The 27,274-nt window shown below is 35.3% G+C and overlaps 1 long non-coding RNA gene across 2 annotated transcripts in view; it reads right to left on the bottom strand.

Annotated features, from left to right (window-relative positions):
* The window catches only part of LOC144304276 (uncharacterized), a 43,678-nt gene that overhangs the window by 12,964 nt on the left and 3,440 nt on the right, over positions 1-27,274 (bottom strand). Inside the window, exon 2 of one of the 2 annotated variants that reach the window (XR_013371199.1) lies at positions 18,332-18,405. This is a non-coding gene — a long non-coding RNA (uncharacterized LOC144304276). Of the gene's footprint in view, positions 1-18,331; positions 18,406-25,300; positions 25,541-27,274 lie in introns of those variants that run through there. The other variant, XR_013371198.1, reaches the window with a different exon arrangement.

The following is a 27,274-nucleotide window of genomic DNA, read 5'->3' on the forward strand; positions in this document are numbered from 1 at the left end:
AATAGCAACATAGCAACAAAAGCATGATTCATAAAATAAAATATTGGTATGTTGGACTACATAGATGTAAGAACTTCTCTGTAAAAGACACCATCAGAAGATTGCAAAAACAAGCTACAGACTAGGAGAAACATACTTGCAAAGCATATATCTGATAGAAGATTTGTGTACAGAATGTATAAATAGCAGTCATAACTCAATAATAAAAGTTTAATTAAAAATGCACAGAAGACTTGAACAGACTTCATGAAAGAAGATACATGAGTGTATCAAATTAGCCCATGAATAGATCTCTCCTATCAGTGTGTCAGTAACCATTAAGGAAATGAAACATTAGGGATCCCTGGGTGGCACAGCGGTTTGGCGCCTGCCTTTGGCCCAGGGCGGGATCCTGGAGATCCGGGATCGAATCCCACATCAGGCTCCCAGTGTATGGAGCCTGCTTCTCCCTCTGCCTGTGTCTCTGTCTCTCTGTCTCTCTGTGTGTGTGTGTGTGTGTATGTGTGTGTGACTATCATAAAAAAAAAAAAAAGAAACATTAAAGCCACAAGGAGATAGCTTCACATTCCTGTTATGAGGCCTATAATACCAAAGACTAATAATACAAAGTAGTGGTGAGGAAAGTGGTGAAAGTGGAACTAGTTCCATTGTTGATGGAAATAGTACCACCACTTTGGAAAACAGTTTGGCAGTTTCCTAAAATTATAAACACATACCTACTGTATTACCCAGCCATTAGCTGTAGGTAGTTTCCCAGGGAAATTAAACATATTTCCATGCAAAGACTTGCATACAAATATCATAGCAAGTTATTTATAATACCCTCAACTGGAAATGACCCAGATATCCATCAACAGGTGCATCAATAAACAAATTGTGGTATTTGTTTCAATGGTATTGTCTTCAATGGAAATCTATTCAGCAATAAAATGGAATAAACAAGTTATATAACTGACAACATGAATGATTTCAAAACAATTATGCTGAGTGAAAGAAGCCAGAGAAAAACCAATACTAACTATACCTTCTTCTAGAATTCTAAAAAATACAAGCTAACCTATATGTTAAAAAAGCAAAACAGTTATTTTCTGCGGATGAGGAATGGGTAAAAAGGGTTAGGAGAGGGGATCACAGAGCAGCAAGAGGAACCTGGGGGGAGAGTGATGAGTATATTCACTTTGATTGTGATTTTATACACACACATGTTTTACAGTTAAAACATGTGAAGTTTATTGTATATCAATTAATCATCTCAATAAAACTGTTGTAAAAAAACAACCTTCAGCTTCTGTGAGATAATTACATAAACCTGTAGAATTTACTATGCAGGTATCCTGCTATATAGCTCATATTCCTTTCAAACTTACAGAAAAGAATGAATTAAGAATAAAATTACATGGCAAAAAGTCAAAGGATGTAGTTTAAAATAATTTCTTTTTGCTCTTGAAAGAAACCACAAACACTGAACAACAGAATAACAGTTCCTAGAATATTACTGAGTTCAAAATCACAGGAAATAATATAAGAGAGAAACATTAACTCTAACTGCAAATTGATCAGTGAATAGAAAAGCAGAATCAGGAAATGGTAAATTTCTTAACATGTCCCTTTTTTCTGCTCTTGAAGTGAAGATTGCCTAAGTACAAACTGAAAAAAAAGAAATATTTTCTACTGCTAGGAAAATTTTAACATAGTCATTTAGAAGTAACTAAGGAAGGGGTTGGAAAGAAATTAAATGCTTGAATCTATTCAGAGGGCTCTCTATAAGTAGCAAATACCCACAGGTCCTAAAGAGCTTCAAACACAATGTGACCTGCCTTATAAATGCCCAAATAGTGAAGGAAAGGTCCTAGACCATTGGTGAATTTTTGTGCAACAAAATGAAGATTATTCGTGAAGAAACTAATGGAAGACACCATGGAATTGCTACAAATAAAATATCTAGATGAATTTATAAAGCACTCTAAGTGCTTTAAGCCAGGGGTTGGGGGACTGAGGTCTTATTCACGGTTTTTGTTTTTCGGGGGGTTTTGTTAGCCAATGCCAAACACATATATACTAGTAGTACTCAACAAATTTTGGCTAGAATATGTGGTTCATTTTTATTTATTTATCTTTAATTTGTAAATCTTAGCAGAGGCCAGGTTTTACCAAATCAAGGTCTTATATCAGGCAATACTGGTATAATAGTAATAATAATAATAAATCTCTCTTCTCTAGCAGCATATTTCTGATCTTCCATAAGTGAGAGTAACAAACTGAATACAGGACAGCATAAGAGAAACCAAATACAACAGAGATATCACCAAGACAACCAGAATAGAGAGGTTCATTAAGACAGAGGCTAAAAGGCTTAGAGTTAAAGCATGACAGAAAAGCAATAAAGTCATAGAGAGGGCCAATAACCTCCAAATTAGTAAATCAATCTGATGCAAAGATTCAAAAGGCCCTTCATAAATCCAAGGTGTTACACTACTGAGAATAGCAATAATACATAGCAAGGGAATAATGCAATAGTTAAAAGTAGTCAGATAGGAAGCTGGGAGATCTTGGTAATACATGGTAGTGGAATTGTGAAAGCACAAGGCATAGCAAAGAAATTGTGGAAATAGACGATTTGATGAAAGGTTGCCCAGAAGACAAGGGGACTGAAAGTTTGGTAAGGAGAGTAGAGGATATCAGTCTGGGCACCACTTTTTAGGGATATCGGGGGTAGGGCACACACATGTATTAGCTGAGGGTTAAAGTTGAATAAGACCGAAGTAAATGAGTTTTATTTTTACCATTGAAACATATGTAAATATGAATTGCCTTGATGCAGAAAGAAAAAAACATATAGGTAGCCAGAAGCTGAGGAGACCAGAATTCTGATCATTTCAACATATCTCCTGTACCTAATGCAGCCATAAAATCGTTCTTCATCACACCTTATAATAGTTTCCTAGAGCTGTCATAACAAATTACCAAGATCTGGGTGACTTCAAATGAGAAATTTATTTTCTCACAATCCTGGAGTTCACAAGCACAAAAATTAAGCTGTTGGCAGGACCACTCTGGTTTCAGAGGCTCCAGGGGAGGACATGTTTCTTGTCTCATCCAGCTTCTGGTGGCTGCAGGCATTCTGTGACCATATCACTCTAATCCCTACCTCCAGGGTCATTCTCTGTGTTCCTCTCTGACTCTTCTCCTTCTCTGAGTTTTCTCCTCCATGTGTCTGTTTTATAAAGGATACATGTGGCTGCATTTACGGCTCACCCAGATCATCCAGGATAATCTCCTCTCAAGAAATATTAAGCAATACTCATTCTTTTGCTATATTATGTGTGTGATACTCCTAAATTCTGGAAATTATGACCTTTCTTTTGTGGGAACTACTATTCAACCCAGTACATACCAACTCTCTGAAAAAAATGTGTGTGTGTGTGTGTATGGTATGTAGCCATAATTTACAAATAACAATAAAATACATAATACTTTTTATTGTAAATTCCATTGATTTTCATGAAATGTTTTCACTGATCTTTGCTGAATTCTTGTATCCATAGCCAAACTACCATTTCAATTAGCAAAGAATGTTGGTTAACATTTTAGTTTATATTAATAAGATGAGGGTAAAATAATGAAGACAAATGTGAGAACTTTATTCATTCACCGATGCAGTGAGCAAATTTCTGCTGAACTGACAGATTTTTAATTCTCAAAGGGTATTTCCTCACGTATTTTTATTCTAGTCACAATGTAACAGCTACAGGAAGCACATCTTTGAAGTTTAATCATTTTCTCCATCAAGTTCTTAAGTCCAGACAATTAACAAAACAATAAGTCAAGTCCTGATTTGTAGCATTTACTGGATTTCAGTAAGTATTTCAACATTTGGTGTAAATATTCCTATCATGACTGAACTGAAACTGCTAATGTGAAAGCATTAAAAGAATTGGAAAGAAATATTTGGTAGCACATAATTATACAGTACATTCTCCATTTAGATACCATAAAGACCTCAAGAATATACATAATAGTACAATACACTAAAATAATTAAGAAGTTATAAAGTTTGATTTGTTTTCAATGTAATTTTAATTTTAAGTTTTAATTTTCATTTTCAATAATGGCTACATCTAACAACTGATTTGCAATATTCCTGAAAATTTAAGTTGACTCTCACTAATTATTATGAGCTGGTTTCAACATATTACAATGTAACATGATGAGAAAGAATCAGAAGAAATGTTTTCAAATCTTTACATCGTTTACACTGAAGTTAATCAAAGGTTACCACTTAGTCAGAGCAGGTACATCTTAAAATCTTTCAATCTTTTCCAGGACTATTGATACAACTCCCACTCAGGGCTGGCCCCAAGGAAAAACACTAACTTTTATATTAAAGGTCTCAATAATTCAATTATAATAAGCAGAACAAGAAGCCAACTTTCCTGCTCTACATTTTGAAAAGTTTCAGCTGTGCCTACTGATGAGTCTCCAGGTGAATTTCCTGAGAGAGCTTACTGATGAATTCTAATTATGCCTAATTCCATATTCACCAACAAATTCAGTTTTATTGTGTGGCATTAGGCAAGTCACTTCCTTTTTCCTAGCAGTTTCTTAATCTACAAAATGTGGATGTCCTACCTCACAAGGGTGTAGTAAAGTATAACAAATTAAAAAATATTACATATCCAAAATGCAATTGCACCATTAAAAACAGTAATTAAGAAAATTAGTAGGAAACTATGACAACTCCTTTGGAACCGAGCCATTAATTTTTAAATAAGGAAAGAAGAAACATAAAGGAACAGCCTCATCATGATCTTTTATAACCTCTCTTTTGGGAGAAAGGGATCATGCAACAGTTACTCTCTCACAGAGGAAAATAGAGAAAGGCATGTAACCCCAGCCTGTTTCTATTATGCTAGCATCTGCAATCATTAGGTTCAAGTGGCATTTTAAAAAATTATTTTCTGCAAAAGAGTCCCAAGGAAACAATAATTATCATTTAATGGGATTCACAGTGGCACAATAAATATCACTGCTCTTCCCCACCTGAGTTCTGAATCAATTGAGAAAGGCAGATGGGCACCAAAATATCTTCTTTATTACTGGTTATGGAAAATGTGGCTTTTATTGGAGAGTAAGTGGGCTTTCCTAGAATGAACACTACAATAAAACAGACTTACTATGACAAAGGTAAAAGGGGATCACTACATACTCTGTCCTAAAATGAGGCCCTTGATAACTTAGAACATGTGGGATTTAGACAGGGTATGTACTTCCTGAGAGAGGAGAGACAGAGAGAGAGAGAGACCCCTCATACCTAGTTTCTCCTTCTAAGTTTGCCCATCAGGTAGTCCCTCCTCTTCATTGGGGGATAAAGGCACAGAAAATCCCAGGATGTTATGCCAAAGAACCTCCCTCTACAGGAAGGAACCTTCAGGAGTAGAGAAAGCACATCTTTCCCGACCTTATCTCACAATCACTCAAAATTATTGGTGCAGGAAAAAAGAGAGAGGTAAGAGTATCACCCAGCAAAGTATTTGGGATAAAGGAAGAATCACCTCTAATGAAGGCCAGACTCAGTACTAGATGCACAGAGAAGACAAGCAACTTAAGTAGGGTCACACAGCCAGCAGTGGCATATGACTGGATGACATGCTCTTTCGATGCAGAAATTATACCTTATTAACTATTTAATAACAGTAGCTAAATAATAGCTTGACACACTGTAAACATTTGTGGAAGGAAAAAAAGGGAGGAAACAAGGATAGAAACTCAAACCCAGATTTGAATGGATCCTCTTACCACTCTTCATTGCTCAGTGTGATATTATAGCTGGGATTTGATGACCTCTGAAATCTTATTACTAAGGAAGGAGCTACTTTTGAATGATCATATTCTTATCCTTAAGAAGAGTAATTCTCTCTAAGGGCAAGGTGCTCAGTGTTCCAACTAGCTCAGATATTATAGTGGCTGCATGTTGAGATGATATATAATCTCATGGGTCCTCAAACCAGACTGAAAAAAAAATGAATTACACCTAATACATAATGGTGTTTATAATCATACTTAAGATCAGCATGTTCTGCCATAAATAATAGTGTAACTACAAGCTTTCATTAGCATATTTTAGGCATCCTTTTTTCAACAATATACAAGACTAGGGTTCTCATTCTTTTGCTGTTTGTTAAAGGTTGTTCGTACAACATTGACAAACATTGATATATGGGATTTATCCCTTTAACTCATATATTCAAGAGATGATTCTCCATCATCTCCATAGCTGTATAAGCAAACAATAAATACTGTTAAAGAATCACATGCAGGTGTGCTTCGTGGCTCAGTTGGCTAAGCGTCTGATTGTTGGTTTCCGCTCAGGGCATGTTCTCATGAGTCCATGCTCAGCTTGGAGTCTGCTTGAGATTCTCTCCTCTCCCTCTGCCCCTGCTCATGGTGCCTCTCTCTTAAATAAATAAATAAATAAATAAATAAATAAATAAATAAATAAATCTTTAAAAAAATCACAGGCAATCTGTTGATCAAAAAAATTCAGGCAAGCAGAAAAGTCAATCCTGGAGCTCAAGTAGTTTTCTCCTATTCACATTTTCTGGGATTAAGGGGTATCTACTTACAAAGAAAAACTAAACCCTTGGTATGTATAATGAGTTATATAAATATTTAAGTAAAATATCAAAGTGCTTTATATTAGAGAAACAGATACCAAATCCTCTTAAACTTCCATAATTGGTAAATGTGAATCCTTTTTTGAAGTTTCTCACATAGATGTGCTATTAGGCCTGCATTTTACTTTTTTTTTTAAGATTATTTATTTATTTATTCATGAGAGACGCAGAGAGAGAGAGGCAGAGACATAGGCAGTGGGAGAAGCAGGCTCCCTGCAGGGAGCCCGATGCAGGACTCAATCCCTGGACCTGTGATCATGACCTGAGCCAAAGGCAGGTGCTCAACCACTGAGCCACCCAGGTGTCCCCAGACCTGCATTTTCAAGTCTACTCTGTTAATGAGTAGCAGCACTACCTTAGGCAGACAGTAGTTCTTACCTGGGTCTCAGTTACAGATTTTGATTGTAAGGATATTAATCGTGAACATGGTTACATGAAGACTGAGGCCCGGACTGACTGACCTCTTATCTTTAATAGCCTTAAAATATTGTGATCTATGAGTAAGTGTAAAAAGTTGCAATTTCAGACAAGTGGAGTCCAAGGCAGTTAAGTGGAAAAATTGCTGTTCTCATCTTACTGCCCTCCTGTCCCCACAGCAGCTTCAGAAGTGGGGCTACCTGGCCCTGATTAGCGTGTCAGCTGAGTCAGCATCTGCTGCAGTGATATGGAGGCTTATGCCTACACGAGCCCTGATCTTCTGTGCAGGCAAGACCATCCCCTTCAGTGCAGTAACACTCCACAGTCAGGCCTGCATTTCAGTTCTGCCTTCATAAAACTTATTCAAATCCTATTTAGTCTGTCAATCCCACCTCCTCAGTAACAGTTTCTCATTCCTGCTGTAATAAATTGCCACAAATTTAGTGACCTAAAACATCACAGATTTATTCTTTTTAGTTCTTTAAGAAGTTCCACATGGATGTCTGTACTAAAATCAAGATATTAACAGAGCTGTGTACCTTGATGGAGGTTCCGGAGGAGTAATCTCATCTAAAGGCCAGGCCACCCTCAGCCCTTGGCTCATTCACACCCTCTCCTCAAGTTAGCTGCATCACAGCTCCCTGGCTCCTCTTCCATTGTCAGACTGCCCTCTAACCACAGCCAGGACAGATTCTCCATTTTAAGGATCCATGTGATTAGATTAAGTCCACCTGGATAATTAAGGATAATCTCCTCATCTCAAAGGCCCTGCTCTTAATCGCATCTGCAAGGTCCTTTTTGTCATTGTATTGGTCCAGCTTCTCCAAAGAAACAGAGCCAATGGGATGTGGTATGTATGTATGTGTGTGTGTGTGTGTGTGTGTGTGTGTGTGTGTGTGACAGAGAGACTAAGGAAGAACAAGGGAGAAACAGACTTATTTTAGGAAATTGGATAATACAATTGTGTGAACTGGCAAGCCTAAATTCTGCAGGATACATGGGCAGGCTGAAAACACAGGGAAGAGCTGATGCTGGACCTTGACTCCAAAGGCAATCGGAAGGGAGAATTCCCTCTTCCTCAAGGAACTTCCATCTCTTTTTTCTTTAGACCTTCAATCAATTATATGAGGTCCAGCTACTTAATGGAGGTTAATCTACTTTATTAAAAGTCCACTGATTTGAATGTTGATCTCAACTAAGATACACCTTCACAACAACATCTAAACATAGTTTGATCAACTATCTGGGTACCACTGCCTAACCAAGTTGACACAAAATTAACCATCAGGACACGTAAAGTAAGATATCCACAGGTTCCAGGGATTAAAACAGAGTGATCTTTCAGAGGAGGGAATGTTATTCCGCATGACATCTCCTCTATGAAACTTCCCTTGACCATTCTAGTCCCCACTCGTTAGATTGTGCCTTGCACTATTGGTGTTTTTGTTCCCGATTATTAGGTTACTCATTCATTACTGTCTTTTCCAAATCTGATTGTTTTAAATGTGCTTTGATAATTTTAAACTTCCTGAAAGAAAACTTTCTGCTTTATTTGTCCTGTGTTTTCTCACTCTTTCCCTATCATATTCACAGTACAGAGTATATAGCAGTTAGCATATTTCTTAGTTATTTCTTTTAAGCAGACATGTTTTTAGTTTTCAAGACACTCTAAGTTCTATATTTTTTTAACCCAAATTGAGCACCAGAAAGATCAAGTGAACACCTAAGGTGACATGGCATAAGATAAGCATTCAGGATCAAACAGTACTCTATCAGCTCAAGTTAGATGCTTAAAAGTAATAATCTTTCAACAATCATTAGATAACAGACAAGGACATTGTGCATGGGTATGTATTTCCCACGATTTACCAGTATGAAAGAATACAGTTTTCATAACCAGGTTCATATATCATTCTGAAAAAAAAAATAACAAGATAATATAAAGAATATTCTAAATACCAAGGCACCTTATGATTCAGCATTATAAGTTTTGTAACTTTAAATTCTTATTGTTATGTACTGCTAGTTTTTAACATGGGTTAAGTTCAAAGTAGTTTACAGCCACAAAATCTTGTTGAAGTCTTCCCTATTCTCTCAATGTTTTAGTGATAACCAAGATAAAAAGAAAACTTGCTGATCATTCATGCCCACTGAAGATACTTTGATTCCTTTACATCTGAATCACTGAAATCTGACTGGTATTAAAGAATTTTTTTTGCTCAATATTTAGATACCACTGAGGTTAATCACCAAATCTTCAAGAATTTACAGCTGGACTAAGAGAAAAAAACAAGCAAAACAAATCAAAGCAAAACAAAAGCAATACACATAGAGAGTTTCTAATTTCCCACAGTGAAAAAAAGATAATAGAATCAATTTTCTAAGTGAGCTGGAAAATAAAAGATGTTCTCATCTGACTTGAGGACATAGAGCCCTTCTTTAGTTAAAAAATGATACCATCCTCATACAGACACAGTCTGAATCTAAAATTCCATAGTGTATTGAAGCAAATAATATTCACATTTGATATGGGTTGAATTGTGTTACCCCCAAATTCATATATGGAAGCCCTAACCCCCAATGTGACTGGACCTAAACATACAGTCTTTAGGAGGTAATTAAGGTTAAATGAGGTCAGAAGGATAAGGTCATAATCTGATAGGACTGCAAGTTTATAAGAAAAGGGTTACTAAGAAGAGGGTTTCTATTGCCCTCTCTGCCATATGATGACATAGTGAGAAGATAACCACCTATAAGCCAAGAAGAGAATTCTCACCAGAAATCAAAATCTGCTAAAAATGTGGTCTTGGACTTCCCAGCCTCCACAACTATGAAAAAATAAAAGTCTGTTGTTTAAGCCACCCTGTCTATAGTATTTTGTTATGGCAGCTCAAGAAAACTAATATAACATTTAATTTATGAAATGGCTTCAGTGAAAACCTGATACAATTAATCACAACAATTTGTGCACATAATTCTTTCTTCAACAGTAATAAAGAAATCTTTAATAAAACAGAAGGGAATACCACTGCAAAAACATAAATTAGACACTGACCTTAAGCTTTTCACAAAAATTAACTCAAAGTGAATCAGAGACCTACATGTAAAATACAAAACCATGAAACTTCTACAAGACAATATCGGAGAAAATCAAGGTGATCTTTAGTTTGGCAATGATTTCTTAGAAACAACTTCAAAGACATGAAAAGGGAAAATTGATAAATTGGACTTCATTATAATTAAAAAGTGGAAATACAAGGAAAAAGTGGAAATACAAGGAAAGGGAAAATTTCTTTCTTCTGCTCTGCAAAACACACTGTTCTCAAAATGAAACAATAAGCTACAGACTGTTGGAAAAATCTTTACAGAACTTGTAGTTAATGCAGGCTGTGTTCAAATATATGTATGTAGATACTCTTAAAAATTAACACTAAGAAGGACCCCCGGGTGGTTCAGTGGTTGAGCGTCTGCCTTTGGCTCAGACTGTGATCCCAGAGTCCCAGGATCGAGTTCCACATCGAGCTCCCTGCATGGAGCCTGCTTCTCCCTCTGCCTGTGTCTCTGCCTCTCTCTCTGTGACTTTCATGAATTAAAAATAAATAAATAAATAAATAAATAAATAAATAAATAAATAAATAACAGTAAGAAAACAAACAGCCCAATTAAAATGTGGGTAAAAGATCTGTACAGCTACCTGACCAAAGAAGATAAAAGGAGGCAAATAAGCATACAGAAATATGTTTAAATTGTGTGTCATTAGGGAATCACAAATTAAAACAGCAATGATACATCACTACATACCTATTAGAATGGCCAAAATCTAAACACTGACAACACCAAATGCTGGTGAGGATCTGGAGCAACAAAATCTCTCATCCATTGCTGGTAGGAATGAAAAATGGTACTGCCACTTTATAAGATGGTTTGACAGTTTCTTACAAATGAAAAATGGTACTGCCACTTTATAAGATGGTTTGACAGTTTCTTACAAAGCTAAACACAGTTTTACCACACAATCCACCAAGCATACTCCTTGGTATTTGTCCAAATGAGGTGAAACTTTATGTCCACAAAAAAAAAAAAAAAAAAAAAAAAAAACACATGAACATAAATATTTACAGCAACTTTCTCCATGTTTACCAAAACCTGAAAGCAACCAACATGTCCTTCAATAGGTAAAAGGCTAAACAAATTGTGGTATATCCATACAATGGAATATTATTCAGTGCTTAAAAAGGAAATGAGCTGTTAAGCCACAAGAGACATGGAGGAAGCTTGTATAAAAGAAACCAGCATGAAAAGGATGCATACTGTATGATTCCAGTCATATGACATTCTGGAACAAGCAAACCTATAGAGACATTCAGATCAATGGTTACAAGTGGTTTGAGAGGGATGAACAGGTAAAACATGGGGGATTTTTAGGGCAGTGAAACTATTATTATGCTATAATGGCATATGATAGTGTAATGATGGATGCGTGGCATTATGCATTTGTCAAAATCAAAAGAACAGTACAACACAGAGTGAACCCTAATGTAAACCATGGACTTTAATTAATAATGGTGTATCAATATTTGTTCATTGGTTGTAACAAGCGTACCACATGTATGCATGAGTAAATAATAAGGATAAGAGAGGGAATATATAGGAACTTCCAGTATTTTCTGTTTAATTATGTGTAAGCCTAAAATTGCTCTAATAAATAAAACCTATTAATTAAAAGATAGGCAACATCAAGATAGAATCTATAGCAAATAAAGTTTTTTATTTTATAATGAAAATGCTGAACATAAAGGGAAGATAATTTTTATATCCCTTACACACATATGCATATATTACTAGAAAACACAATTCTATGTTGTTTTATGGGATATCAACTCAAATTTAATGGGACTGAAACCATGGGGTAGAAAAAAAATAAACCACTATAATTCTATGAGTGAGATCTTTAAAAAGGAATATATTTATACTCTATAGCTTCTATACAGCGTGAAAATGAATTACTTCTAATTCCTAAGAGTAAATAAAAGTAGAATGATGAGACGATATATTTGGATTCTTAATAGAAAAAAAAAATCTGTATCTTGAGTGAGATCAGTGAAAGGTATTCAGAAATGCAAATTATACAGGGTAAGGGAAGGTGTTCATTGTCTCCCTTGCTGCATCCTCTCACTGGGAAAAAGCAATGTCTTTGTTCTTCACTCGTGGGCCAGGAGGAAGTTTTGTGAGCCCCTTGTTATGAAGTAAAGTTGTAAATGACATGTACCATCTCAAAAAGTTATAAATGACATGTACCATCTCAAAAAGGAGATGGAGCAAGTACCAACAGAATGTTGTACCTTTTGACTCTTACTTGCTCATTACTTTTATTTACACTTATAGCAATTTTTGAACTCTTTCATTCACTTGTTCATTTATTCATTCATTCAGAAAAAAAGAATGACCCTGGAGTTTCTACTGTCCATTCTAAACACTGGCAGTAGAAGAACCACTGATCAAAGAGGACCAGGTCCTCGCTCTCAATAAAGTGAAATAAATTATTTACAGTTTCTTTCAAAAAAAATCCTGCATATGTATGCATCACTGAGAAATGGATCATTCCATTATCTTCTGGCATCTGCTGTTAGAAATGGAATACCTATTTTCTGTCTGTTGGTTCTTAAAAGGAATCTATTTACTCTAGTGACTTCAAAATTTCTTTTTGTCTTTCAAGTTGCATAGTTCCATTGTAATATCTATAAATATGGATTTGTTTTTATTTTTCCTGTTCACGGCTTTGTGTTGTCTTCCAATCTAGTAAATTCTGTGTCATTGCTTCTTGAAATAATCAATGCACCTCCACTCTCCTATTACTTCTCAGACATTCTAGAGAACTATTTGAGGCACTTCATTCTATGCACCATATTTCATTGCTCTTTCATATTTTCAATCTATTTTACCTTTTATGTCATACTTTCCAGATACTTCTAATCCATTTACTCTCCCCCTCTTGGCAATACTCTTGTTTAATTCATCCCTCATTAAATATTTATTTCTAGAAATTCATTTCATGTTAAGAGTACATGTATGATACTTTACTAATTCACCTGTTCCACTGTCATATTTCTTTAAATTACCATTAAGTGATAATAAAACATGTAAAAATATGAGAGAACTGTTGTTACTGTTGTTGTTGCTGCTGTTGTTGTTTTTAAGTAACAGAAGAAAGGATAGCATGAGAAAGAGTGGATAGCATAAAACAAGACCCAAGAAGTAGGTTATAAACAGTCATATTGTAAAGAGTTATCTAGGCCATTCTAAGGAATTTGGATTTCATTCTAAGTGTGAAACCAGTGTTTTAAGCTGCAGCATAAAGGGATTTCATTTACATTTAGAAACATGCCTTCTATGAAAATGGGAAAGGGGGCAGGAAAAAGTGACAGGAAGCTATTACAGAGGTGTAGACGAGATTATAGTGGCTTCAATTAGATCACTATAATGCAAATAAAGTGGAAATGATCTTTAATATACACTGGTTAGTATTCATAGCTTTGTGCACATTATCATTTTGATCTTCACAACAATTGTTATCATTAGTCCAATTTTGCAGACGTGCAAACAAAGCCTCAGTCATGCTATAAAAGTGCTAAATTCACACAGAATACTGCAAAGCATTAAATGTTTTTGACTGAGGTCTCATAGTCTAGGGACTCCGATAAGAGAGAAAAATCCTGAACAAACAAACAGGCAAGGTGTATTTTGACTGTGATGTGTGCTGTGAAGAAAACACAGCAGAATAATCAAGAAAGACCAGTGGCTGAGATAGTAATCCTTAGGAAATTTTGAGCTAAGGACTAACAAGAAGATAAGCATGAGTAAATTTGATGGGAGAAGGCTTTTTGTGATTATTTAAATTTGAAATTTTTGTAATACTCTCAGCATAATATTCTTGGTACGATGAGTGCTTGGGTCCAACTGAGAACCTTGTTTAATATTTTTACTTCTCTCCATCGGCAGTGAGCAACACTTTGGTTCCTTTTGCCAATTTCATGTCTTATCCCTGTGTTTCTTAATGACTAGTCCTGCAAAAAGAAGAGAATCTCTTATCTTGGCTTTGGGAGCAGCACAAGGAGGCCAGTGTGTGTATCTTGTGAAAAGAATAAGGGGATTGATAAAGGAGATCAAATCCCAATCTACAGCTATGTGTGGTAGAGAACTTCTAGAAAGATAACATTAAATGACAGCTGCTGGCCTTAAGAAAAAGAGGGGGGAAACAGACAAGGACTGAGGAGAAAGCCTGGCCTTCTAACAATATTTCTTGAATGAATGCCCCTTGCAGAGTTCACTTCCCCCTGAAAAAGGCATCGATAACTTAAGTTGTCCACCTGGGTCTTTATGTTTACTGGACAAACCAACCTGCTTCTAAGAAAAATTAGTATGTCTAAATTATATAGCTTTAATTGTTCTCTTAAAAATCTTTGTTTTGGGAATTGAACAGCATTAGAAGAAGTAGAGTTAGTAATGAAAAGTGTGACCTGATGCAAGTCTCAGTATATTTTAAATTTCAGAAAAGGTATACAATTATGGAAGTAATATATGATTGTACAGCCATAAGCATACACACACGCACATGCAGGATGTTTCTGTCTGGCAATCTTTTATCGACTGATGCAGTCAAACTGCATTTCCTGGCCTACTCTTATGGAAATACTAAAGAAACTGAAAAATCACTACTTGACTTGATAGATGACGGGACTTGGAAACAGCGTTCACATACTTGACTGCTGTGGCTGCAATCATTTTCATTCAGTGATAAAGCAGAAGTCTATATCTGGGAATATCTTATTCAATGTTCACCAGCTATAAAACCAAAGACAATGTTCCCCCTCATCAATAGCTCTGCAGAAAAAAAGAAGCTGTCTGGATGAGGTGAATGGAGACTTTGGTGCAAACTTAGGCCCTGGCACTCTGCCCAGAACTCTATGTGCATATAAAAAACTGCACTTATTCTTTTCCGTGTGCAATATGAGAACTGGTAAGAAATACAACCATGTAGCTCACATTCTGGAGTCAGGATGCCTGTTTTAAATCCCCTGTATGCTTCTTGTTAGACGTGCTTGGGCACATGATAGAATCATACAAAGTTTCAGCTTCTTCCTCAGCCAATGGCTTGAATAATTGGATGCCCCTCCCAACATAAGAGATGTTGTGAGGATTGAATGAGGATAATTTGAATCTTTCATAATTGCATGTGATCAATACCAACAATTTTCAAAGTACTTTCTTAATATGAGACCTAGAATATGTAATCTAATTACCATCCTATAATGGGAAACTTACTGCTTATTGATAATAGACCTTTGACTAAAATTATTTATTGGGTAGTACCCAACATACATGACTATTTTAATGGTGTTTGATTTTCTTTCAATCCAGAACCTCATAAACAGTAATAGCAGAAGCCACATTGTGGAATATACTACACACTGTTTACCAGACAACTTTTAACTCAAACATAAATATATATTTCCACAAGCTGCAAATAGTATTTAATTTGGCATTTATATTGATTTTCTGCTTCCCCTTTCTTAAATTAGCAGGACACGTTAGCTGGAAATCTCTATATCTCTCTCCTGGTTACATTAATATTCCCATCTTTCATTGTGGATTCCTGTATTGTCCCAAATAACTCTCCCACATATTCAATGCAGAATTGGAACTTATAATATCAATTTCTGGAATTTTTTAGACTCTGTTTCTTCAATAACTGCCCTGTGCAGTGCTAGAATTTAAGAAGGTTTTTATCTCCTTCAGTGTTTTTTCTTTAAAATGCTGCCTACAGATGTTTATCCCTTATTATACAGGATACAACTCAGGAAATGACTACCCCTTTATTTGCAAGGTACTGCATTTCTGTACAGTATCTCTTGGATCAGAATTCAAGATTCCATAATCTTGACCCTGTGTCAACATGAAAATGGGAGGGATTTTTATTACCTTGGCATATTGCCAAAAGCAAAGCTCTTTGCTATGTGAGAATAGCATCTGAGTAGTTAATGTGCTGCCTGGAAAGAAAAATCCTCATTCATTAGATGTGAAGAACTCATCAGTTTGCATAGCTCTTATAGAAGCATTAATGTGCCCCAAGATTTTTCCTGAGTCATTAAGAATTTAAACTTTATATTGTTTACTGCCTATTTCACATTTGTGTTTAGGTTATACTCTCACATATATCATAAACAGTAGGTCTTAAATCACCCTGTGCAGTGAGCTGGACAAGTGTCTCCCTATGAGGACACCAAGGCCTGGGCGGTGCCCTGGACATGGCTCTGCTGGTACCTGGGAGGAGCCAAGATGAGGACCAGATTGGAAATTCACATCCAGTATATGTTTCACATGTCACCATGCCTGTGTCACATGTAATCTTTATTGAACACAAGTCAGTTAGTTCATGATTCCTTGTTTTTAATCTAGCAAAATAAAGCTCACCTATGGGAGATACTCCAACTTACACGTCTATTTTTCTTCTTCCCCTTCTTCCCTTCTTTCCCTTCTTCCCCTTCTTCCCCATCTGTCCCTTCTTCCCCTTCTTCCTCTTCTTCTCCTCCTCCTCTGCCTCCTTCTCCTCCTTCTTCCTTTATGTCATTAACTCTAGTGCTACATGACACTTAAAACCTCGGGACACATACTCAGTATATTATATTTGTTACTACTGTTCCTACATAGCAATGGATAGAAATAATAAGCACAAAACACAGTAAAATTACTCCTCTGAAAATTATGACTCATCATAATGGTACCTGGTATAAATTGGAGGCAGTTTAATACAATTAAAAAAATATGGCCTGAAGTTCAAATCAAGCCTGCCTCTTGTTTGTTGACTTTGGCAAAACATTTACCTTTCCTAACCTTTAGCTTCTCTTTGTCAAATGAAGATTATGATTCCCAATTTATAAGATAGTTCTGACTGTAGTAGAGTATATAATGTGTGTAAAAGAGTACCTGACTCACATTTAATATAATAAATATTAAACATTATGACAATTGGTTGATTATATAATTCAATAAATCTGAGGTATAGAGAAATAAGGAAGCTTTCCTATTGTCACAAAATGAGCCACTTCCAAGGCTGAAAAGAAAACTCATTTATCATTACACTGTTTTTTATTCATTTCAAGTAATTCCAGGAACCAAGTGTCCTATTTCTAGTAATGTATTCTCAGTACTTTAGAGCATTAAAATCCAGGGATGCACAGAAGACATATTCTGCAGAGAGTAGATGCTATACTGGTGATAAATCAATGGTGCAAAGATTACATTCTACATTTTACTACCATAATTTAAAAAATAAACTCAAGATTATCTACATATTTCTAGTATCTAACTACGTATTCACTCTAAGCCTCACTAACTCATCAACAAAATAAAGATATTAGACTAATAAATCTTTTCCAGTTTAGTCATGTTGTTATCCCATGATTATAAAAGGAAAACAAATTCTAGGATAAGGTGGCAATATTTTGAATTTTATAGAAGACTTGGGACTCAAAACTATTTTGTCAAGATTGTGAAATATCAACTTAATTAAGTAGAGCTACTGATTCACATATCTGTAAAAGAAATAAAGTCATTGCTGCTAAGTTTAATATTTGATGAATTGATGAAGCCTTTTACCTTTGAATATAATGCTGTGTGCCAGGCAGTTAGAAATTGGGAAATTTCTAACTAATTTACCTTCTCTTTTTATCTTGTTTTTAAATTTTTATTTATTTTTTTAAGGATTTATTTATTTATTTTAAAGATTTTTTATTCATTCATTTATGACAGACATAGAGAGAGAGAGAGAGAGAGAGAGAGAGACAGGCAGAGGGAGAAACAGGCTCCATGCCAGGAACCCAATGTGGGACTCAATCCCAGGACTCCAGGATCGCAACCTGGGCCAAAGGCAGGTGCCAAACCGCTGAGCCACCCAGGGATCCCCTATTTATTTATTTATTTATTTATTTATTTATTTATTTATTTGAGAGAGAGCACGTGCTCACGAGCAGGGAGAAGAGGTGGAGGGAGAGGGAGAAGCAAACTCCTCACTAGGCAGGGAGCCTGATATGAGACTCGATCCTAGGACCCTAGGATCATGACCTGAGCTGAAGGTAGACAGCTAACCGACTGAGTCACCCAGGCTCCCCACCTTCTCTTTTAAAAGCTAGCTATAATTTCCTATCTTTAAATATATGCTCTACATATATTTGAATACATACCCTACTACAGAATGCCTCTCACACAGAAGGGAGAACTTTGGACTCTACCATGGGAGAAGCATTTTGGGTTCCCCCTGCAAGAAAACAAGCAGAGAATTTTTTTCTCATTTCTTGAATTCAAAGGTCTTACTGTTATTGTCTGAAAAGAAACATTGGAGAAACTGCACTCTAAGCTTAATATCATGTCAGTCTCTATAGATAGTAAAATTTTCTCCCCTAGGTACATGTAAAATTCTTGGGACATATATACCATATCTTAGATTAAATTTAGTTAATCACTTAACAACAGGAAAAAAATTATCATCAGTATTCCATTAAAGTAGAAAAATTTTAGTTTCAAACTTTTGCATAAATTGCATTCTCCAGTTTAACATAATACTGTATAATTGTTATCATTATATAACATAGAATGGAATTCAGAACTAGAATATATCACAGTGGAGCCTTAACCAGCACAAGATGCCTGCTTAATCATATTTCTGCAATATTTATTCTTGGAATTGAAGCAGTTTGAAGACTAGAAAAGTTTTATATAACATTATTCCTGGAAAGGTTTGATTTAACATTGTGCCAAGGAACAGAAAAGACCTTACAATGTCTAATTTTAAGGCGTTTGCGGGGGGGGGGGGGGTGCACTGATGATGCTATAAATGTCACAAAAAAGTTTGACACCATCTTGACAGTGACACCATGGTTGGACATGATGACAAATAGAACAGTAGTTGTTTCCACCACACCTGGAGATTGAAAAGGATAATTTTCCTAAAAAAAAAAAAAAAAAAAAAAACCTAACAACAAATCTAAACACTTCCTGTTTTATGTGCAATTAATAGTGACTCAAACTCATCCTAATTCAGGAATGAGAACAGAAGACTGAGGAGTCACTGTATATTCAAGACTCATATTTCTTAAGCACATTTTAAGGATAATTAATTTAGACATCTGAATCCATAATTTTACTTTTTTTTAAATTTTTATTTATTTATGATAGTCACAGAGAGAGAGAGAGAGAGAGGCAGAGACATAGGCAGAGGGAGAAGCAGGCTCCATGCAACGGGAGCCTGACGTGGGATTCGATCCCAGGTCTCCAGGATAGTGCCCTGGGCCAAAGGCAGGCGCTAAACCACTGCGCCACCCAGGGATCCCAATTTTACTATTTTTATAAGAATATTTCAGGGAACTCTACCAACTTAAAACATTATTTCCTCTAATTGCTAATAATACATTGAAAATAGATTTAAAAATATATATATATATATATATATATATAATTAAGTACTGAGTATAATAATCTCAAAAGACCTGGGTGGTTTAGAAGTTGAGTGTCTGTTTTCATCTCAGATCGTGATCCTGGAGTTCCCGGATTGAGTCCTTCACTGGGCTCCCCATAGGGAGCCTGCCTCTCTCTCTGCCTATGTCTCTGCCTCACTCTGTCTCTCTCATGAATAAATAAATAAAAATCTTAAAATTTTTTAAATGATCTCAAAAGACCCATCACCATATCACACAATAAAATAATCTTAATTTTTTAAAATATAATAAATATTACTCCAAGAATATTGCTTTTCTGTTGCTTCTTTGCTTAACAAATACTTTCTCATTTTGCTGCAGCACCTCTTTGCAAATTTGCAGATTTATCTAAGAAACTAAAATAATATGAAACCTTATAATCTTGTGCCCCTTCTGCAACCCTAAAATGACCCATTTTTCCTAACAGTGCATTTTCAAGCTGTATATCAAGTCTGAGATGATCGGACTCTTTCAAAACTGGATGTATCAAAGCACAGAGAAACAGAGGGAAAATATGGAAAATATAAACACATATGTCACTAAGGGTTCACTAGAAGTGTCTTCCGAAGAGATTCTGCCACTGGAAAACTCATTCCTTAGGAAATAATGGCAGAACCAACAGTGTGTATAATGTGCAATTTATTTTACATATTGTGTTTCTCTGATCATGGTGTCTTCAGTCTCCAGTCTAATTGCGAAAGCATATTTTCTAGATAACTAACAAGGGAAAAAAAAGAAAAAAATTCTATAGTCAATTCCCTAACAGAACACTGTTTATTGCCATTCTTTTCAAAATATATCCAAGCTAAAAATGACAGACTAAATTTGTTATAAAAGTAAAATATTAAATAAAATGATCATTTTATCATAGATTATTTGATGTAATGAGTTACAAGTCGTAAAATTTTTATGCTATTTTGATACTGAATTCTTCATTGACTATTACAATTAAATCCTAAAAAATAGTAACACATGTACACACACATAACTGATGGATTTAATAAATGTTACTGAAGAAGTATAATCACAACTTCATAGACTATCTCTAATGGTCCTTTAAAAAGTTTTTAATAGAAAATATTTTCTGTTCTGATTTAAAAACAAAAAGTTCCATGATCACTTTACTCCACAAAAACCGTCTGAATTATTTAGTTAGAAATATCTAGTACAATAGTTTAAACCTTCATTTAAAAGTAAATTTTTTGGTCACTTCTCTACACAAACCCAACCACCCCATCTCTCACCTCCAGTACTAAAAAAAGTAGCAAGTAGGTTGCCTCTTTTTTTTTTTTAAACTTTTTCCCTTTGTACTCCCTATAATCCCACTTCAAGCTTTTAGTCCTTCTTAGATTGAATTTTTGGAAAAACAGAATACAGAAAATTCATATTAACCTGTACTGTGATAATTGTTTGTTTTTTTTTAAGATTTTATTTATTTATTCATGAGATACACAGTGGGAGAGAGGCAGAGACACAGGCAGAGGGAGAAGCAGGCTCCATGCAGGAAGCCCAATGTGGGACTTGATCCCATGACCCCAGGATCATGACCTGAACCAAAGGCAGACGCTGAACCACTGAGCCACCCAGGTGCCCCTATGATAATTGTTAAATTATTTGGGTTTGGCATAGGTGGAGAATCAAATCTTGGTCTTATGGCTGCCTTTGTGAAAGCTTCCATGACTGTTTACTGCAACTTCTGAGCAATGACTGATACATAGGCCACATAGTCTATCCTATACTCGTCCTGCCCTAGATAACCCTCCCCCCACTCCATCTCCCCACCCCACCCCTGACCCCCATCCACCACTAGTTTTCTACTTACTCATTCCCACATTGTCTCTTGGTCAGAAATTAAAAGGATCTCATTCCACTCTTGCAATTACTTCTGTTTGGCCCACTTCTTTTCATGGACAATTCTTACAGTACTTGTGGAAAAAAGCACCCAACACAATGCTGTTAAAGTCACTGGTTTTCTTAGCCTGGGTCAGGCACATCTTCCAAGTTCCCAAGATGGGCATATTCTCTGGGTAGTCCCCTTGGGGTTTCTCTGATTGACTGTGGGTTAGAGGGTAGAATCCTTACATGCTATAGAATCCCTATATTATATTATTAAATAATATACAGGATGCCCAGCTAAATTTGAATTTCAGATAAGTAACAATGAAATATTTAAGATAAACTTATAAAAAAATCACTCAGGTGTATCTGAATTTCTTTTTTTTTAAGATGTTATTTATTTATTAATGAGAGACACAGAAAGAGAGAGAGAGAGGCAGAGACAAAGGCAGAGGGAGAAGTGGGCTCCCTGATGCAGGACTAGATCCCAGGACCCCAGGATCATGACACAGAGCCAAAGATAGACGCTCAACCACTGAGCCCCCAGGTGCCCCTATTTATCTAACTTTCTTTATTTTTTTAATTTTTATTTCTTTATTTTTTAAGATTGTATTTATTTATTCATGAGGGACAGAGAGGGAGGCAGAGACACAGGCAGAGGAAGAAGCAGGCTCCTCACAGGGAGCCTGATGTGGGACTCAATCCCAGAACCCCAGGATCACACCCCAAGCCAAAGACAGATGCTCAACCACAGAGCCACCCAGGCGTCCCTCTAAATTTTTAATTTAATTGAGTATCCTGTATTTTATTGTACTATTTTATTTACCCTTCTCTTGTTGTTGAGTGGAATATAACAGTACCTCTCCCCAGAATCTCCTTTCCAATTCTCCCTTTTACTCTAGTTATATCTCTAACAAGTCAAGACAGAGAACTTAGTTCTCAGATATTTCTTTTTACTAATGCATTCTGTATATCTCATAATTCATTAATATCAGAAATCTATCTTATCTTATGCTTTTGGTATATCTTACAACTCATTATCAGAAATCTATCTTATCTCAGTGCCTCAGTTGAAATTTTAGGTTTAGGGAACCTGGGTGGCTCAGTTAGTTAAGCGTCTGCCTTTGGCTCAGGTCATGATCCCAGGGCCCTGGGATTGAGTCCTGCTTTGAGCTCCCTGTTCATCGGGGAGTTTGTTTCTCCCTTTCCCTCTACCCCTCCCCACTGCTTTTGTGTTCTCGCTCTCTCTTTGACGCTTTCTCTTTCTCTCTCTCAAAAAATAAATAAATAAAATCTGAAAAAGAAAGGAAGAAATTTTAAGTTTAACTTCCCGTGTAAGAAATGTGATATAATGTATTATTATGAGATATTTTTAAAATCCTCTAAAACTAAAAAAAAAAAAAAAAAAAATCCTCTAAAACTTCATATTTTTAATGCCCTGTTGATTAAATGTCATGTATTTTAAACTCACAGTGCATAGCCATTTGCTATTATGGCTATAATAGTAATTTTATATATTCACATTTTATTTTTCTCTAAAATTATTTCTATTTTTATATTTATGTATTAAATTTATAATTTATATAGTTCATATTTTACATAATATTTATGATTTTTAATCTAATGCCTCAATTCTTCCAGTAACTGCAACAGAACTCCATTCTTCCAGGAAATGGTCCCTTTCTTATCTCAACCATAATCTTCCATGACTCTGTTCTTCTGTCCCTTTGGCCCAGGGACAAACTTATATCAAATCTGGGAGAAATCAGTTAAACTAAATTTTCCCATATAAAATTCAGATCCTGTAATTGATCATATTTCTTACTTTCTGGAGGTAACTGGATTTCAGTAACAAGTGTGGAGGCATCTGAGGCTCTGTTCTAGTTATTTCTGTGGTCTAGGTGCCATTTTTTACCCTCTCACACTTGAAAAATCTAAGATCTTCTTATTTTTAGCCTAAGTTCCACTTTTTTGTCTAACCTAGTTGGAGTTAGGGGTCCCTTACCTTATAATCAATATATTGCTTTAATGCTGCAATTCAATTCATTAGTTTACTCTTTTTTTAACATTTTATTTTTTTAAGTAATCCACACCCAATGTGGAGCTTGAATTCACAAGCCCAAGATCAAGAGTCATGCACTCCACCAAATGAGCAAGACAGAAGCTCCTCAATTCATTTTTTAATATTGTGTCCAACAAAATACTATTAAGGCTTTTACAAAATGCTATACATTATGGAAGATAATATGCTTAAAACAGATCAACTAAAACAAATGAATTGATCCTATTATAGAAATATAGTTAGAAGAGGGAAAAACAAATAAGAGAGAATCACAGTATACATGGTTAATACTTGAGCATACAGATATGCCACCCCATACATATTCCATACATATATATAGTATATACATAGTATGTAAGGTATTTATAGTATATAAAACCATATACACAATGGGAGGTTATACCTGAGTGGAATTATATTTATCTAAGATAAGAAGAGAAGAACTAAGTACCAGTTCTAAGAATTCTTAAACAGATCATCAAATATTCTTAGTAACACATTTTTTAACGTATTTTACATAAGGGACTAAAGTTAGAATAAAAATATCTGCATATGTGAACATTGAGCAATGGCATTGTTCAATGCTTCCCCCCCCCAAAAAAAAAAAAAAAGAAAAGAAAAAAACAAGCAGACTTCTCACAATGACAGGCAGATAATTAGAAAAGTAGAATTACCTATTTTATTTTCATTTTAGTATTAGATCTAGAGTTGGCTCTGAGGAATATTTTAGGCAAATGGTTTTTGATTCTATACTCTACCTCTTTCAGAGATTTCCCCCTCATTTCATTAATGTCCCTCCAATAGCTTCCTGGTCCTGTTTTCTGTGGTACAAACACTTGACCAGTTATTTCTGTACCAGTCCCAAATCTAAGTCTAAAACCCCCCATCCTGCATCATTACTCACAATAGTGAGAAAATCATGACATAAGCAGGTGTTAATTAGATAAATCACCTTCATAGATGTTCAACTAAAGTGTCCTCTTTTTTAGGTAACAAACTGACAATATAAAACTTTTTCTAATTTTTCTAATTTTTTCTAATATCTAATATTTTATCTAATATATCTAATATATCTAATATAATATCTAATATTTTCTAATATCTAATATCTTATTTCTAATATCTTATTCATATTTTCTAAACAGTGAAAGAATTATTGCCTTTGTCAGGTCTATTCTTTTGCAATAAACTTCAATAATTTTATGAACATGCAATGAATCTTTGAAAGGGCTTTAAAATTAACTTATGGAATTATATGATTTATTAAATATTGATTTAATATTGCAATCATAAAAGATCACACAATCTTATGATTGCATAATGACATTATACAATCAAATGAAATACAAAGCATGATCTGAGATGATATAAAAATACATATATTATAAATAAAGTATGATAGAAAGTTGACAATATTCCAATTGGGAAAAAAAAGGCACAAAATACCTGTATTCTTAGGAAACAAATGTGCAGCTATATTAGGATGATATTTTTCTTTGGTGTTCATATTTATTTTTAAATTCAAGAAAAATATAACCATAAAAATATGGAGGACTTTAAGAACTTTGCCTCTGAAAGAAAAATAGAGGAGAAAGAAGGGATGAGTAATGATATATTTATTAGAATAGGAGGAATACAAAACAAAGCAATCTGTGAAGCACAAGAAGGGAATCAGATTCTATGATGGAGATATACTTGAATATTTGGTTAACATCAGGGTTTGACATATGAAAGTCACATAATTGGGGACAGAGGATACAGATAATAAAAGTATTCTTTTATTATTATTATTGTAATTTGTATGTAGAAGATAATGGCTGTCATAAGAGACTTTTTGAAAGTGAACAGCTAAAGTTAGAGGCAGAGGTCTCCTTGAGAGATATGCATTAGGAATGCATCCTTTAGTTAAGTAATTAACCTAGCAAGAGGCTTTACATTGAGACTACTGCAAACCAAAAAAATAAAGCAGGTGACAGAGGCGGACTGTTATGGTAAACTCCACTTAATTTCTCACACTATACCTGAAAAGAGAAGAATTAACATTATTTAATTTGTAAATCAAGCTAATTTTACTTAAGTTAAAAAAGAAAAAACAAGTTGAAAAAGTTTCTAATCTGCATATTGTGCTCTCTGAAAAATTTCCCACTTATATCTCTCTTACTTATTTACTAAAAAAAAAAAAAAAATCAGTGTTCTAATTTCTACTTTGAGTTTAAAAAATCATTATACAATGGATGAAGCAAGCATATGTATGTCTTTTTAACATTTTTCCTTTTAGGTGCCAATCCATCTCTATATATGGCTGGACCTGGGCCCAGCAATTATAGTGACTTCCCCTGCCTATATCTCATCCCCACCTTGATTACTACTCTAACAAATGGTGATCGTGTGATCTACAATGGCCAATGAGTGGGGCTGCCTTATGCAGTTTATTTTCACTAAACATGTCTGGCCAAGGGAATGAGTGGGGCCTGAAATCTAGCCATGCCTCTGTCCCCAAGCTGTGTACCTTGGCATGGGGTGTACACGCCCAGAGAAAGGTCACCTTTTTCTAATTCTCATAAAGACTCCATCTGCTTGCCAAGCTGTTCACCTGCAGGGCTGCCTCTACCTAGTGAGGAAATTATTTGCTCATTTGTACAAAGGCTATGAAGCCATATGGACTAGCAGAGGTCCTGCCAGTGAAAGAACGCCACATCCTTTGCCTCAGTGATTGCTTCATGGATGGACTTAAGCTCAAATCTGGTCAATTAGAATTCTCCCCTGGACTTTTGTATGATGGTTAGCTTGCAATATTGCATTTAATAGCAATGGTCACTAAGCTGAAAGGATGATCACAGCCATATCCATGGAGAGTCTATTTTCAGTATTAAGCAAATACAAATAGAGAAGGAGAGCTGAGAGATGGATAAAGAGAGAACAAATTCTGGTTTGAACTTCTAGTTCCAGCCCTCACTGGAGTATCTATAAGCATTTCCCAGTTAGAGGAGCCAATGGATTCTTCTAAATTAACTTGGTGCAAGTTGAGTTTCTGTCATATTCAAATGAAAAAATTCTGATATACACTTGTGTTACAGTGATTAGTTCAGTTGTTGCAATTCACTAGAAAGGATGCTGTGCATAATGGAATGATACTAATCTTCCCCTAATAGCAGTGCTACAGGTTACTCTGTAATAACAAGCATCCGTTGCTTTGCAGTTTGAACCTGTATGTAAAGACTGAGGCTTTCAGAGTAAATGATGGATTATAGTAGGATGAAGTTAGTCAGGAAAGAATCTCTGAAGATAGATGAGTCTTTTTGCCTAATCCCAAAGTAATGAAGCTGGATTGGCAAAAGAGTGAAATGAAACATTTCAGTGTGAAGAAATGTCATGAAAAGGCACAAAAGAATAAGTTAGAGACATGTCACTTTTAAGCTTTGTGAAAAGTGAAGTATAATGTGGTCACTTATGTCCAAGATTTTTTAAATGGAGCTTGAAGGACATTAAGAAGATGTACCTTATACACATCCTCATGGGGGAGGGAGGATCTATGAATTTTTGTACTGGGCCAAAAGACAAATATTCCAAGGACCCAGCCCAAACACCTGCAACTTACTACAGTAGGAGAAGTTGCCTAGTGACAGACTTAGCAACTGGTTATATTCAGTCAAAATCAGTTTTCTACTGCCACCACCAATCAAAACTCTGTGAACACATATAGAAAAATTCCCTTTTGTCTTTAAAAGCCGTTGACTTTTGTTCCCTGTTAGGCA

The sequence above is a fragment of the Canis aureus genome, chromosome 33 (genome assembly GCF_053574225.1).
Source record: "Canis aureus isolate CA01 chromosome 33, VMU_Caureus_v.1.0, whole genome shotgun sequence".
Lineage (NCBI taxonomy): Eukaryota > Metazoa > Chordata > Mammalia > Carnivora > Canidae > Canis > Canis aureus.